The sequence below is a fragment of the Heterodontus francisci genome, chromosome 12 (assembly GCF_036365525.1).
Source record: "Heterodontus francisci isolate sHetFra1 chromosome 12, sHetFra1.hap1, whole genome shotgun sequence".
In the NCBI taxonomy this organism is placed as follows: domain Eukaryota; kingdom Metazoa; phylum Chordata; class Chondrichthyes; order Heterodontiformes; family Heterodontidae; genus Heterodontus; species Heterodontus francisci.
In genome coordinates this window covers 23,048,720-23,063,672 of record NC_090382.1, presented here as the reverse complement: position 1 = coordinate 23,063,672, position 14,953 = coordinate 23,048,720, and the positions used below count along the sequence as shown (strand labels likewise).

At 45.1% G+C, this 14,953-nt stretch overlaps 1 protein-coding gene across 5 annotated transcripts in view; it reads right to left on the bottom strand.

Moving 5' to 3' along the window:
* Window positions 1-14,953, bottom strand: part of ebf1a (EBF transcription factor 1a) — a 523,139-nt gene that overhangs the window by 270,004 nt on the left and 238,182 nt on the right. The window lies entirely within an intron of this gene.

The window sequence follows — 14,953 nt, the reverse complement described above, 5'->3', positions numbered from 1 at the left end:
GAGTTTAATGCGGAAAAGTGCGAGGTGATTCACTTTGGAAGGAGTAACAGGAATGCAGAGTACTGGGCTAATGGGAAGATTCTTGGTAGTATAGATGAACAGAGAGATCTTGGTGTCCAGGTGCATAAATCCCTGAAGGTTGCTACCCGGGTTAATAGGGCTGTTAAGAAGGCATATGGTGTGTTAGCTTTTATTAGTAGGGGGATCGAGTTTCGGAGCCACGAGGTCATGCTGCAGCTGTACAAAACTCTGGTGAGACCGCACCTGGAGTATTGCGTGCAGTTCTGGTCACCGCATTATAGGAAGGATGTGGAAGCTATGGAAAGGGTGCAGAGGAGATTTACTAGGATGTTGCCTGGTATGGAGGGAAGGTCTTACGAGGAAAGGCTGAGGGACTTGAGGTTGTTTTCGTTGGAGAGAAGGAGGAGGAGAGGTGACTTAATAGAGACATATAAGATAATCAGAGGGTTAGATAGGGTGGATAGTGAGAGTCTTTTTCCTCGGATGGTGATGGCAAACACGAGGGGACATAGCTTTAAGTTGAGGGGTGATAGATAGAGGACAGATGTCAGAGGTAGTTTCTTTACTCAGAGAGTAGTAGGGGCGTGGAACGCCCTGCCTGCAACAGTAGTAGACTCGCCAACTTTAAGGGCATTTAAGTGGTCATTGGATAGACATATGGATGAAAATGGAATAGTGTAGGTCAGATGGTTTCACAGGTCGGCGCAACATCGAGGGCCGAAGGGCCTGTACTGCGCTGTAATGTACTAATTCTAAAAAAAAAAATTCTTGATTTGCAAGTTTGGAAAGTGAGTATTAGCAGGTCAGTGGTGGAAGGGGTATAGCAGCTGGCTCAAACCCCATCATGCTCACTCATATGGCAGGAATTGCTGGACAGCTGACTTTTCTTCTCTCTCTTCGTGTCATTGAGTGCCACTCAGGTCAGTTGTAAAAAGAACAAACTTGCATTTCTGTAGCAGCTTTCACAACCTCAGCACATCCAAAAGCCCTTTACAACCAATGAAATGCCTTTTTTGAAGTGCAGTCCCCGTTGCAATGTAGGAATGTAGAAATGCAGCAGCCGAACCGCACACAGCGAGTTCCCGCAAAGACCAATGTGATAAAGACCACATCATTTGTTTAGGTTGTTGAATGGCCTACTTCTGTTCTTCAGTCCCTATGAGATAGATTTGCATTTCACATTAGGGTTGAGCTAAATCAGAGATAGTTTCATCTGCATGCATTGCACATCTTATACGACTGCCAGCTTCAAGTGGAACAAATGAGGGTTCAGGATACGGGACAATTAGAGATGTTCAAGGACAGTTGGAATTACTGATGTGGCACACGGCCCAATGAAATTGGTGTGAACTTCAATGAGACGGAATAGGATATAACTGCCCATGCCAGGCATTGCATTTAAAGCTGCGCAACCCCATGTTTATTTAGAAATGCTCACCAATTTAGTTTCAAACACATAGGTGTTTTGTGCGTGTCTGTGCCGATTAAGCCTTGTGTTCTGGTTCAATGCAAGAGAGGTCAAAGACCTCAGGCACATGGTTAAGAAAGAGTCTGAGTGCTGAAAGGGCCAGTCCTCACATATAAATGACCCTGTGATCCTCAATCATCTATTAATCCCCGCATAAAGTAGGAATTCTCTCTGTTCAGCCAGAACATAGATGATCCATCACCCTATCAGCAGAACACACAGTTACAATTTAAAAGAAATATTTTGCAAGTAAACCTAATTTTTCCTCTCCTACCCGAGGAACTACATTATTGACATTTTTCTGAGGGGATCAAACGCCTTGCTTTTCTCCCCTACCCCTTAGTCTACATGGACAACATGCCATCTACTGCTAACTTGGTCAATACACTTTCAAAGCATGTTGTGACCTTTTTCTTTTAAATTCAAATTACAAGTTTAATAAACATCTGCAAGACATTTATGACATTTTAAAATTAATGCTGACTCTGAATATCGGCTCTTTAAAATTAAACAGGCTGGTGACCCTCTCTCCTAAAATACAGCCTGCTGGTGACCCTCTCTCCTAAAATACAGCCTGCTGGTGACCCTCTCTCCTAAAATACTACCTGCTGGTGACACTCTCACTATAATACTGCCTGCTGGTGACTCTCTCTAAAATACAGCCTGCTGGTGACACTCTCTCCTAAAATACTGCCTGCTGGTGCCACTCTCTCCTAAAATACAGCCTGCTGGTGACCCTCTCTCCTAAAATACAGCCTGCTAGTGACTCTCTCTACTTAAAATACTGCCTGCTGGTAACTCGCTCTTTCCTAAAATACAATCTGCTGGTGACACTCTCTCACTATAATACTGCCTGCTGGTGACTCTCTCTCCTCAAATACTGCCTGCTGGTGACTCTCTCTAAAATACAGCCTGCTGGTGACACTCTCCCCTAAAATACTGCCTGCTGGTGACTCTCTCTCCTCAAATACTGCCTGCTGGTGACTCTCTCTAAAATACAGCCTGCTGGTGACACTCTCCCCTAAAATACACTCTGCTGGTGACTCACTCTAAAATACAGCCTGCTGGTGACTCTCTCTCCTTAAAGTACAGCCTGCTGGTGACTCTCTCTCCTTAAAATACAGCCGGCTGGTGACTCTCTCTCCTTAAAATACAGCCTGCTGGTGACTCTCTCTCTCTCCTTAAAGTAGAGCCTGCTGGTGACTCTCTCTTTAAAATACAGCCTGCTGGTGACTCTCTCTTTAAAATACAGCCTGCTGGTGACACTCTCCCCTAAAATACACTCTGCTGGTGACTCACTCTAAAATACAGCCTGCTGGTGACTCTCTCTCCTTAAAGTACAGCCTGCTGGTGACTCTCTCTCCTTAAAATACAGCCGGCTGGTGACTCTCTCTCCTTAAAATACAGCCGGCTGGTGACTCTCTCTCCTTAAAATACAGCCTGCTGGTGACTCTCTCTCTCTCCTTAAAGTAGAGCCTGCTGGTGACTCTCTCTTTAAAATACAGCCTGCTGGTAACTCTCTCTCTCTCCTTAAAGTAGAGCCTGCTGGTGACTCTCTCTTTAAAATACAGCCTGCTGGTGACTCTCTCTCTCTCCTTAAAGTAGAGCCTGCTGGTGACTCTCTCTTTAAAATACAGCCTGCTGGTGACTCTTTCTTTAAAATACAGCCTGCTGGTGACTCTCTCTCTCTCCTTAAAGTAGAGCCTGCTGGTGACTCTCTCTTTAAAATACAGCCTGCTGGTGACTCTTTCTTTAAAATACAGCCTGCTGGTGACTCTCTCTCTCTCCTTAAAGTAGAGCCTGCTGGTGACTCTCTCTTTAAAATACAGCCTGCTGGTGACTCTTTCTTTAAAATACAGCCTGCTGGTGACTCTCTCTCTCTCCTTAAAGTAGAGCCTGCTGGTGACTCTCTCTTTAAAATATAGCCTGCTGGTGACTCTCTCTTTCAAATATCAAAGTAACTCCTGACAACGAAACAGCCCGCTGACATCATGAGAATGCTCCAAACCGCGCACATGCGTAAACAATCTCCTGCGCTCTGAGATGCTGCACATGCGCAGTCTACAACTTGCCTTCCCTGGATTAACTGACGCATGCGCATGAAACGCTCTCCAGCCCCTCGGCCACTCACTCCTCGTTCCCGCTTCCCCCGCCACTCTCTGGCCGCTTGCTTCTCGCTTTCCTCCCAACTCCCATCCCTCCATACACTAGGTCCAGGCCCGGGCCACTCCTCCAACATTCGTCATCGAGGCGCCCGAAAAAACAAGGCAGGCCATGAGGGGTGTCGGGGCGCATGGCCGAGAGGAGGGAAGTAGTGCAGCCCGCGGCCTAGACCTAGCGCCTGGAGGGATGAGGGGTGGTGGGTAAGCCAGAAGCAAGAGGCCGGAGAACGGGATGGCGGAGAGGGGTGGGGGTTGGGGGGGGTGGCGGCGAGGAGAGAGTGAGCGGCCAGAGCGTGGGATTGGGGGGGAGGGAGTGAGTGGCCGGGGAGTGGGATGGCACTGAAACCTCACTGAATTACGGACGGTGTGCAGCACTGTCAGAGGTGCTGTCCCTCTATTGAAACTTTAAACAGCACAAGGTTCTCCGAATATCAAACATGTCCATTGTCTGCTGCCATATTTGCTTATGAAACGACAGTCACTGCTCCTAAAGTAATTCACTTTAGGTGAATTAAGATGACTAGGTACTATATAACTGGCGTATGTGCAGGAGGGAGCAGGGGACTGTTGGGGGTGGGATGGAGGTGGCGTTGGTAACCTTTGATGGGATTATTGGGTTGAAGTTGTTTTTCTGTGATAAACTGAGCAGCGCCATCTTTAATCCAGCTGCCTGAACGTCGCAGACACTGACGTTTCAGTGAAACAGGCTGCATTTGCGCATGTGCAAGCACATCGCCACCTAGTGGTTGCATTGTCAGCAGATGCAGTCTTGAAATATAGCCTGCTGGTGACTCTGCCTGTTTAAAATAAAGCCTGCTGGTGACTCTCTCTCTTTAAAATACACCCTGCTGGTGCCTCTTTCTTTAAAATGCACCCTGCTGGTGACTCTTTAAAATACAGCCTGCTGGTGACTCTCTCTTTAAAATAAAGCCTGCTGGTGACTCTTTAAAATACAGCCTGCTGGTGACTCTCTCTTTAAAATAAAGCCTGCTGGTGACTCTCTCCTTAAAATACAGCCTGCTGGTGACTCTTTAAAATACGGCCAGCTGGTGACTCTTTAAAATACTGCCAGCTGGTGACTCTCTCTTTTCAAATGGGTCTAGTGAGAATGAGGGTTAAGGGTTAATTTCTATCTGAAGTCTAGATTTTTCTTCAGTTTAGCAGTTAACTAAAAATTACTCCTTAAGTTAGGAGAAGTTAAGTTTTATTCCAGCCTTAAAACAAGGGTATACAAGCTCTCTGGGAGCAGCTGCAGTTACTTAGGAACTGGCTTAAACTGATTGTCAGAAGGTTTAATCAGTTGTTTTTCAGAAAGTATAAAAGCAGAGCTTCCTCAGGGCTGCTTTCTCTGCACTGAGTGTAATGTGGGAGTTTGGTGAGTGAGGGAGTTGCTCCTTTCTACCTTTTTGCAGCCTCCAGTAGCTGGTTCTTACTTTGGTACAGGGGAAAAAGCTGATTGGTGAGTAACTGGTGAGTTTTTCCACGTATTCTAATTGTAATAAATAGTTTTTGAAGTTGCGATATGGCAGGTCAGCTTGGCCAAGTGGAATGTACATCCTGTGGTATGTGGGAAGTTATAGATGCACCACGTGTCCTGGACGAACACATCTGCAAGAAGTGTCACTGGCTGCAGAAGCTTGAGATCTGTGTTTCAGAACACTAGCGGCGGCAGAAGTCACTGTTGTCCATCCACGAGATGGAGGACTATGTGGATAGCACATTTAGGGAGGTGGTCACACAGCAAGTTAGGAGCATGCAGGCAGAGAGGGGATGGGTGACCACCAGGCAGTCTAAGAGAACCAGGCAGGCAGTGATGGAGACCCCTGAGTCTATCTTGCTTGCTAATCGGTTTTACATTTTGGATACTGGTGAGGGCAATGATTCCTCAGGGGAGTGCAGCCGGAGCAAAGTCCGTGGCACTACAGGTGGCTCAGCTGCACAGGAGAGAAGGAAGAAGAGTGGAAGAGCAATAGTGATAGGGGATTCGAAAGTCAGGGGATCAGACAGGCGTTTCTGCAGCAGTGAACATGACTCCAGGATGGTGTGTTGCTTCCCTGGTGCCAGGGTCAAGGATGTCACGGAGGGGCTGCAGGACATCCTTCTGGGGGAGGGTGAACAGCCAGAGGTCGTGGTCCACATTGGTACCAATGACATAGGTAGGAAGAGGGATGAGGTCCTGAAAGCAGATTTTAGGGAGTTAGGAAAGAAATTAAAAAGCAGTAACTCAGGATTAATCCAAGTGCCACGTGACAGTGAGCATAGGAATAGGAGGATTGATCGATTGAACACATGGCTGGAGAATTGGTGTAGGAGGGAGGGCATCAGATTTCTGAGGCACTGGGACCAGTTCTGGGGCAGGTGGGACCTCTACAAAATGGGACCTTAACAGGACTGGAACTAATATCCTCACAGGGAGATTTGCTAGTGCTGTTGGGGAGGGTTTGTCAGGGGGATGGGAACCTGAAGGGTAGCTCAAATTGGAAGTAAAGCTGGTATTAGGAAGTAGAAAAGTAGCAAGTGACATGAGAAGGCAAGCAAAACAAAAGGAGAGCATCAACTAATGTCAAGAAGACAAGGTTAAGTTCACTCTACCTGAATGCATGCAGCATTCGCAACAAGGTAGATGATTTAAAGGCACAAATAGAGGTAAATGAGTATGATCTAATTGCCATAACAGAAACTTGGCTACAGGATCACCAAGTCTGGGAACTGAATATTCAAGGATATTCGACATTTAGGAAGGACAGGCAAAAAGAAAAAGGAGGTGGTGTTGCATTAATAATAAGGGATGAGATCAGTACATTAGTAGGGGAGGATCTCAGATCAAAAGAGCAAAATGTGGAATCTTTTTGGGTGGAGCGAAGAAACAGCAAGGGGCAGCAAACATTGGTAGGAGTTGCTTATAGGCCACCAAACAGTTGTGGTAGTGTGGGCATGGTATTAATCAGGAGATTAGAGAAGCATGTAGCATGAGTAATACAGTAATCGTGGGTGACTTCAATCTGCGTATAAACTGGGTAAACCTAATGAGCACTAATGCTGTGGAGGATGAGTTTCTGGAGTGTGTTAGGGATGGTTTTCTAGAGCAGTATGTTGAGGAACCGACTAGACAACAGTCTATTTCAGATCTAATATTATGTAATGAGAAAGGGTTAATTAATAATCTTGTTGTAAAAGAACCTTTAGGGATGAGTGACCATAATATGATAGCATTTTACATTGTTTGAAAGTGAGGTAGTTCAATATGAAGCCAGGGTGTTAAATTTGAACAAAAGAAATTATGAAGGTATGAGGGGAAAATTGGCTGAGGTGGATTGGGAAAATACATTAAAAGATATGACAGTACACAGGCAATGGATAGTCTTTAAAGAATTATTACATAGTTTACAGCAACTATACATTTCTTCAAGGCACAAAAACTCCAAAAGTAAAGGCAGTCAACCGTGGATAACAAAGGAAGTTAAGGATTGTATAATATTAAAAGAAAAGGCCTATAAAGTTGCCAGAAATAGTAGTAAACCTGAAGATTTGGAGGATTTTAGAATACAGCAAAGGAGGAAGAAACTAATAAAGAAAGGGAGAACAGAATATGAATGTAAACTAGCAAAAAACATATAAATGGACTGTAAAAGCTTCTCTCGGTACGTAAAAAGGAAATGTTTGGCTAAGACAAATGTGGGTCCATTACAGGCAGAGTCAGGACAATTTACAATGGGGAATAAAGAAATGGCAGAGAAGTTAAATGATCACTTTGTGTCCGTCTTCACTGAGAAAGATACAAGAAATCTCCCAGAATTAGAGATCCAAGGGATGAGGGAGAATAAGGAATTGAAGGAAATTAGCATTAGTAAGAAGGCTGTATTGGAGAAATTAATGGGGCTGAAGGTTGATAAGTCTCCAGGACCTGATATTCTACATCCCAGAGTGTTGAAAGAGGTAGCTATGGAGATAGTGGATGCATTGGTGATCATCTTCCAAAATTCTATAGATTCTGGAACAGTTTCTGCAGATTGAAAGGTAGCAAATGTCACCCCATAATTTAAGAAGGGAGGGAGCCTGACATCAGTTGTTGGGAAAATGCTAGAATCTATTCTAAAGGATGTGATAAATGGACACTTGGATAATAATGATCTGATTGGGCACAGTCAACATGGATTTATGAATGGAATATCATGTTTGACAAACCTGTTGAAGTTTTTTGAGGATGTTACTAACAGAATTGATAAAGGGGAGTCGGTGGATGCAGTATACCTGGATTTTCAGAAAGCATTTGATGAAGTCCCTCACAGGAGGTTGGTTAGCAAAATTAAAGCACATGGGATAAGAGGTAATATACTGGCATGGATTAAGGATTGGTTAACAGGCAGAAAACAGAGTAGGAATAAACGGGTCATTCCCGCATTGGCAGGCTGTGACGAGTGGGGAACGGCAAGGATCAGTACTTGGGCCCCAGCTGTTCACAATATATATCAATGATTTGGCAAGTTCGCGGATGACACAAAACTAGGTGGGAATGTGTGTTGTGAGGAAGATGCAAAGCGGCTTCAAGGGGATTTGGACAGACTTAGTGGGCTGGATTTTATCAGGCCTCCAGCATCGGAGGTTGTGGGAGGGGGGCCTGGAAAATTCTTCCGGGATAGGCCCGCCACAACCTGTAAGGCCGAGAAGGCCTCTCCGCCACCAAGCGACGGGGCCTTCATTTGCATATAAAAATTTATGCAAAAAAGTGTTAATTAACTTACCTGAACCAGGCAGCCATCCCACGCCGATATTCCGCCTGGTGGCCACAGGTCCCGCGCCTTCCGATCCCCGTTTGGGGATTCAAGGCGAGACACTGGTGGGGAGGGGGGAGGAGTGAAATTCTCATCGCGGTGGGGGGGGAACGGGAAAAACACTTTTTATTGGCTGTGGGGATTGTGGGAAGGGGTTGAAGGGCAAATGTGATGAGGTTGGAGGAGATAGTCCAGATTGGGAATAAAGTAAATTTGAGATATAGGCCAATAAGAAAAACATTGGTGGGGGTGGGGTGGGGTGGGGTGGGGAGGGTTATTGGGAAGCGGCCTTCATCTTTTAATTATTTTTATGAAGAGAATACACATAAATGTAACATTAAAAATTCATTTTTTTCCTACAGGCTTGAAGCCCTTTAAAAATGGCAGCGGTGCCTGCGCGAAGTTGCCGGATGCTGTTGCTGGGGATGGAACAGCAGCTCCCGCTGCATCATTGGGAGCAGCCGCTCTGCCCCCTCCATTTAAATGAGCCCCCTCGCAAAATATCATGGGGGCTCGGCAATGGCGCATCTGCGCCTGAAGGCCACCAACTTCAAAGCGTGCCGCCACGATTTGCGACGCACTAATAAAATTTCAGCCCAGTGAATGGGCAAGAAGATGGAAGATGGAACATAATGTGGAAAAATGTGAGGTTATCCACTTTGGTAGGAGGAACAGACGTGCAGAGTATTTCTGAAATGGTAAGAGATTAGAAAATGTCGATATAAAAAGGGACCTGGGTGTCCTCATCGCAAGCATCGTTAGCCTTTAGCGCAAGAGGATTTGATACAGGAGGAGCGAAGCCTTGCTTCAATTGTATAGAACCTCGGTTAGACAGTACTTGGAGTGCTATGTGCAGTTTTAGTGTCCTTACCTTAGGAAGGATATTATTGCCATAGAGGGAGTGCAACGAAGGTTCACCAGACTTGTTCCCGGGATGGCGGAACTGTCCTAAGAAGAGAGATTGGGGAAACTGGGCCTGTATTCTCTAGAGTTTCCAAGAATGAGAGGTGATTCCAATTGAAACCTATAAAATACTTAAAGGGATAGACAGGGTAGATGCAGGCAAGATGCTTGCCCCAGTTGAGGAGTCTGGAATCAGGGGACACAACTTCAAAATAAGGGGGAAGCCACTTCGGACCGAGATGAGGAGAAATCACTTTATTCAGAGGATTGTAAACCGTTGGAATTCTCTACCCCAGTGGGCAATGGACGCTCAGTCATTGGGCTGGATTTTACCAGAACCCAACGTTGGGGGTCGTGGCAGGGGGGCTTGGAAAATGACTCCAGCAGAGGCTCGCCACGGGCCTCAATGCCAGGAAGGCCCTGCCCCATATTACCGGTGGTGGCAAGGCCTGGGTGGTGGTCCCCTCGCCGCTCGGCAACGGGAGCAGAATTTAAATATGTTAATAAATGAATTAATTACCGATTTGCTCCCATCAACCGTCCCGCTGCCATATTCCAGCCTGTTGCTGGGACTCCTGCATCTTCGGATCTCCAACCGGAGATCCAATGCGGGACACTGGTGGGGGGGGGGGGGGGGGGTGGGGAAAGAGGTAAGGTTTCAGGGCAGGAGTGGAGGGAACGGGGTGAAACCTTTTTGATTGATTACAGGGGGTGGTGGGAAGGGGTAATGTTCAAAGTTTGTAAACTTTGGGGGTGGCGGGGGGAAGGTCGGCCGCACAAGTTAAGATTATTGGTGGGGGGGGGGGGGGGGGGGAAGGGGGAGGGCAAGCAATAATTTGTTTTGCCATTGGGGGGGGGTGGGAGGAGAGGGTTTAGAAACCTTTGTTAACTGTTTTACTTTCATATTAAAATGTATAATGTTTACAACTTAACAAATTTAAATGAAGTTGAAAGGCTTGAAGGCCTTTAAAAATGGCACCACAGCTCCGCTGAATAATTCTAGCGCGTGCGCCCGAGCTGGAACAATCCAGCCCACGGATTTTGTTTAAAGCAGAGAATAACAGATTTCTAATTGCCAATAACATAAAGGGATATGGGGATAGTGTGGGAAAAAGGCACTGAAGGGGATGATCAGCCATGATCGTATTGAATGGCAGAGCAGGCTTGATGGGCTGAATGGCCTACTCCTGCTCCTACATTCCTAAAATACAGCCTGATGGTGACTCTCCCTTGAACATTCTTCCTGCTGGTGATACGCTCTCTTTAAGTTATTGCCTGCTGATACCTCTCTTTAAAATGCAGCCTGCTGGTGACATTCTCTTTAACATTCTGCCTGGTGGTGACACTCTCCCTTTAAATTACAGCCTGCTGGTGGGAATGTCTTTAAAATACCACCTGATGGTGACTCTCTCTTTAAACACCAGTCGGTTGGTGACTCCGTCTGCATAAAACACAGACGGCTGGTGTTTGTGCCTTTGAAATACTGCCTGCTGGTGACTCTCTCTCTTTAACATACTGCCTGCTGGTGACTCTCTCTCTTTAACATACTGCCTGCTGGTGACTCTCTCTCTTTAACATACTGCCTGCTGGTGACTCTCTCTCTGTTACGTCTTCTTGTTGTTTTCTAGTTCCCTGATGTTGGAAATAATTACACTTTAAACATGGAAAGGCTTAAGCTTTTCATTTATTTGTTTAACCTGCCTGCTGTTGGACTGGTAAAACTGATTTTGTGTTATATATTCCATGACTCTCCAGTGCAGCCCTGAATGTGGCCCCACTGGAATACTTACACATAACACCAAGTTCCTAGCTAATTAGTTCCGAGCACTTTATAGGTAGTATAACAATATACAGCATCCCTCTTTCTTTAAAACATATATCAAATTAACTGTCAATATAACTAAAGAAGATTATCAACTGACTTTTGGAAATAATCTGAATGCCTTTTCAGAGTCTTTTATAGCATTTAGTCTTGTTCTAAAATTATTATTCACGATGTTGCTTGGGTGGTAAGATGTTGTACCTCCATCTTGTAGATTTGGCATTTGTTGCTCTCAGTGGTGAACTGGACTCACTGCACAGGTGATGTTGTGTTACTTGCTGGTGATGTTGTTAATGTTGCCTCGCTGGATAGTGATGTTTCCAGTGTTGTTGATGGTCTTTTCTGTTGCTCCAGCTCAGTTGTAGGTCCAATATGGATTCTGTTCCTTCTCATTTGGTTACCGGTTTCAGTCTCAATGATATATGGCCTTGGAGTCTCAGCTTCACTCACAACTTTTGCTGGGCTCCAGGTTTTCATGATTGGATCCTGTACGTGTACAGTTTGTCCTTTCAACAGCTCGGGTAGGGATTTAGCATATTTGTTGAAGTGTTGCTCTTCTCTTACCTGTGCTTCAGTGAGTTGTTGTCTCACTTCCTCCTGGTCACGTGAAGGATGTATTTTGCTTGGCAGAATTGTCTTATATCTTCAACAGCTCTGGAGGTGATTTCATGTCAGCCTTGAGAGGTGTGGATTGGAGTGACAATAAGGCCAGGTTTGGGTCTTCCTTCATCTCTTGGCATTTCACAAGTGTTCTTTTGACCATCTGGACGTGTCTTTCTATAAACCCGTGACCCCGTGGGTGGTGTGGTGATGAGTTGATGGTGTTGAACCTGTACTGGTCGGTGAATTCCTTACATTTTCTGGATGTAAATTGGGTGCCATTGTCACATTTTAATCTTTCAGGAAACCCTTGCTCAGTAAACAGAACTCGTACTGCTGAGATTATTGTTGTAGCTCTCAAGTCTTTCATCTTCTGGATAAAAGGGAATTTTGAGTAGTAGTCTGTGACTATGAGATACCATTCTTGATTATGTGAATAAATGGACTCCTAAAGTATGTCATGGGTGGTACTTCAGAGTCTATTATCTCCTCTTTTTGCTGTGTTTCTGTACTTCTGACATACATTGCATGTAGACACCATGTTTTCAATGTCTTTGTATATGCCTACCCAGTACACAGCTGATCTGGCTCTGAGCTTACACTTCTCCATTCCCATATGGCCTTCGTGTATCTTTTGGAGAGGTTCTTCCTGTATTGTTTTGGGTTTGATTATTCTGGATCCGGCCAGCAGAACACCATCTTCTAGTGAAATGTCATCTCTGATAGACCAGTACTGCTGTATTGCTGGCTGTGTTTGCTGTATCCTATCAGGCCATCCCTAGATCACTTGCTGAGATAACATCTGTAACTCCTCTTCTTTGCTGGTCTCATCTCTAATTTGACTCAGTTTCGGTGGTGTTACATTCACTAGATGATGAATCTTTATGCCTAGATCTTCTATCTCATGTTTCTCCTGTGGTGACAACTGAGATAGGGTATCTGCCAGAACTATTTCTCTTCCTGGCTTATATTTCAGAGTGAAATCATAAGTCTGAAGCCTCAAGAATAACCTCTGCAGTCTTGCTGGTGCCTTACATAGTTTTCTCGTAGATCTGCTCCAGTGGACAATGATCACTCGCCACTATGAACCTTCTCCCATAGAGATATGTGCAGAACTTCTCACATCCAGACACGACTGCCAAAAACTCTCTTTCTATGTTGACATATCTTGTCCCAGCTGATGTTAGGGCTTTGGATGCAAATGCTATTGGCTTTCCCTCTTGTACCAGGGATGTTCCCAGTCCTTTTGTGGAAGCATCTACTTGCAGAGTGACAGGTTTCTTCTTGCTGTAGTATAACTGACTTGTCTCCTTGCATACTACCTTTTTAAGTTTGTTGAAACTCCTGTTGTGTGACTCTGACCACTGGTACATTACATCTTCTTGCATCAGCTTCTGCAGGTTTGCTGTGTGTTCCATCATGTGCACTATGAAGGAGCTCATGTATTGTATCAAACCAAGGAAACTTCTCAACTCTCTATCTCTTGGGGCTTCCGTCCCCGAGATGGCTGAGATTCTTTCAGGGCTCGGCTTGACTCCGTCAGGTGTGTACACCATTCCGAAGAACTGACATTCTGTCACTCTCACAATGTATTTGTCTGCGTTTAGCTTAATCCCAGCTTTCCTGGTTCTCGCCATGGCTTCATGTAGATGGTTGTCATGATCTTTTCCATCTACACCATACGTCTGGATATCACCAGCTATGCTGACTGCTTCTTTGCATCCCCTGTATGTCTCGTCTACTTTCTGCTAGAACATATCCTGGCTCACTTTGAGGCCAAAAAGTAGACGCAGGAATTTGTACCGTTCAAAGGGTGTGTTGAACGTTGTCACCAATGAAGATTCTGCATCTACCTTCGCATTCCAGTAGCCATTTCTGGCATCAAGCTTGCTGAAAACTTTTGCCCTTGCCTATGCTGGTGTGATTTCTTCCAGTGTTGGAATAGGGTAGCGATTCATTTTAATTGCTTGATTAAGATCTTTGGGATCCAGGAAAATTCTCAGCTGTCCGTTTGGCTTCTCTCTCACCATGATAGAATTTACCCAATCTGTAGGCTCTGTAACTCTGGCGATCACCTTCTTTTCTTCCATTTCTTGGAGCTCTCTTTTAAGCTTTCCTTTTAGTTCTACTGGTACTTTACATGGGGGATGAATCACTGGTTTTATCGCTGGGTCAATAGTGATGTGATACTCAAAATCTTCCAGACATCCAACTGTCTCATTGAAACACTCTGGGTACATTTGTACCAGATCTTCTTTGCTTCGTATCGGAGGGTGCTTTTCAATGGGTGTACTGTCTTCAACCCTCAGTGTCACCTCCTTCACCTCATGGTTTACTGAGATAATCTGTAGCTCTTCACAACTGCTCAGCCCCAGGATAACTGGACCATCTGTTTCAGTGACATAGAATATACAGTTAACATCTTTTCCTTTGTGTGTCCCTCTGATTTGGGTTGTTCCTAGCTTTCGAATCTCAGTTCCCCTGTATGCTGTTAGCATGACTTTGTTTGGTTAGCCAAGGAAAGGTGCTCTGAAACCATTTTGCTCCAAATTTTCAGGAAAGATCTTCTGGTATAGTCTGAGCAGGATGATATTACTCTGTGCTCCAGTATCAATCTTCACCTTCAGATTTATCATTGTGGGCTTATTTCTCAGCCTCTTCCTGATCTGTGAATTTGTGAATTTCTTTTCTCTGGGAACTGTCACATCCAGACATTTCGTGCAATTGTATGATTTCTATGTCTATTATATTCTCAAACCCATCGTCATCTTCCAGGGTATGGATGTTTTGGTTTCTTTCACTACTCATTTGCCCTGTTCTGGCTCTGGTGACTCATCTACAACCTTCTTGCCTTGTTCTGCACATCTTTTCCCAGTGATTAGTCTTTCCGCAAGTTCTGCGGATTGATCCATATGCGGAACATTTCCTTCTATCTGTCAATTCATGTGGTCGTCCACAGCTCCCACACGTCTTTCTCTCTGTCTGGTGTACATTCTTTCGTTGTTGTTTCACTGCATCGATCCTTCTGCCTTTCTCTTAGCTTAACTGAAGGCTAGCTGTCTGGGTAGTCAGCGTCGTCATCTATCTGCTCGTGGCTTCATGTGCTCTGGTAGTGTCTACAGCCTGCGATATTGTGAGCTGGTCCTGTCCAATTAGAGCTTTCTGTACTTCAGGATGTGCAGAACCCCAAATGAGCTGATCCATC